The sequence below is a fragment of the Nannospalax galili genome, unplaced genomic scaffold (genome assembly GCF_000622305.1).
Source record: "Nannospalax galili isolate Female #2095 unplaced genomic scaffold, S.galili_v1.0 scaffold2350, whole genome shotgun sequence".
Taxonomy (NCBI): domain Eukaryota; kingdom Metazoa; phylum Chordata; class Mammalia; order Rodentia; family Spalacidae; genus Nannospalax; species Nannospalax galili.
This window is the reverse complement of record NW_008327468.1, coordinates 355,318-356,886: the sequence shown is the minus strand read 5'-3', so window position 1 is coordinate 356,886 and position 1,569 is coordinate 355,318.

The following is a 1,569-nucleotide window of genomic DNA, read 5'->3' as shown; positions in this document are numbered from 1 at the left end:
AAAGCCAAATGAGATTTCAAAGCCAAGAAGAGACATTTTAAGGTTAGAAATATTGTTTCTACTTTAAAAAAAAAATGATATGGTTTAGCCGGGCATGGTGGTGCATGCCTTTAATCCCAGCACTTGGGAGGCAGAGGCAGGTGGATCTCTGTGAATTCAATTCCGGCCTGGTCTACATAGCATGTTCCAGGCCAGCTGGGACTATAGGGAGACCCTGTCTCAAAAAGACCAAAAAAAGAAAAAGATATAGTTATTTTGTTTGTGTGTATGTCTCTTTCCCTGTTTGTGTATATGCTTCCGTGTCTGTGTATCTATGTCTGTGTGTACATGAATGGGTTCCCATATAGGCCAGAAGGAGGTGTAGGATCCCTTGGAGCTAGAGTTGTAGGCATTTGTCAGCAGCCTGATGTGAGTGCTGCCGTCCAAACTCCAGTCTTCTGAAAGTGCAGTAAGCACTGAGCTATCTCCAACATCATTTCTACTTCCTGATTGGTAGCATGAAAGAACAGCCATAAATGTGGCCAGCAATGAAACTTTCATCATCTGGCAAGACATATAAACATTTGGCCGGGTGTGGTGGTATACTATGGAGGCTGCTACAAAAGAGTTCAGAGCTCAAGGCCAGCCTGTGCAACAACATGTAAGATCTTATCTCAAAAGCTGGTTGTGTAACCATTTACCTTTCAGTATTAGATTTAGTTCTATGAAAAATTTTCTCTTCATATAGTGCTCTAAATGGTTATTTTTAATTTGTTTTCAGGACAAGGAACTCTTTCAATTCAATGGACTGTGTGGCTCTATCACCATGAAGATTAAAATCAAGTTCAAAATTTTTATTTTGTTTCAAAGTCATGAATACAAATTTAACCCTGATGGCTTTCTTAAAACTGTGAGAAAATGGTGTCAAAGAGTGTAGAAAATCATCATCTCTGAAGGAAAAGTAATTCACAGGTTAGCTGTGATAACAGTGAGGGCATTGTCATTTTTGGTTAGTCGGGACAGCACAGTGTCAAGGTTTCCCTGGAAACTGAATTGCCTGTTGGGGTTCATATTGACATGCTTATAGTGGACATAACACTACACCAGTGCCACAAGTAGTCCTGTCATGCTCAGGAATATCATAAAACTATCATTAGGTCTGGAGCACAAGACCATCAATGGCACAAAAAACTGTTACTTGTGAATTCTGTCCTCCTGTTGGTTTTGTAGACTTCACTTATGTATACTTAATCTTTTCTGAGAAAAATGACGAGATCGAAAAAAGGAGTTGACATCTCTGTTTCACACCACAGTAACTAAGGAAGCCAGAATGTATCAGATTTTGTACTGAAATTTGAGATCAACAGCCAAGCTTCATGAACCCCTACCACCACAGTACATTAATTCAAAAAAGTCTCCATCATGTATTCTGGAACTCAATATCCTTCTTATTTTCAACCCCTTTACCATATCATTGGAGCTATCCAAGCAGTAGCTACATGGATCTTGTATCCATATCATAGAAGGCTATTGAAGAAGAGAAAGAGGAAGAGGAGGAAGAGGAGGAGAGGAAAACAATAGTACTTACAC